Genomic DNA, 274 nt, shown 5'->3' on the forward strand with positions numbered 1-274 from the left:
ACGCGCGAGAAAACAAGAGAGAAAAAACAACGAAGCATATGAACCACACCAAATCAGGAAGAAGAAGAAAAAAACGTTAATGGATAAATAGAAAGACTTGTTTTCAAAAATAACCCAAGAACCTCAAAATGACGAGCGCGCGACTCTCCATCTTAATTTGCGTCGGCCTTTCGCTTGTTCGGGTCGACTTAATGACTGTTAGTGTTATCACAGGTCAAGGAGGCTCTGTCCCGGAGACGCAGGATCTCCATTAGGACTTTGGCGGAGAAGGTTG

The sequence above is a fragment of the Penaeus monodon genome, chromosome 25 (genome assembly GCF_015228065.2).
Source record: "Penaeus monodon isolate SGIC_2016 chromosome 25, NSTDA_Pmon_1, whole genome shotgun sequence".
Classification (NCBI taxonomy): Eukaryota; Metazoa; Arthropoda; class Malacostraca; order Decapoda; family Penaeidae; genus Penaeus; species Penaeus monodon.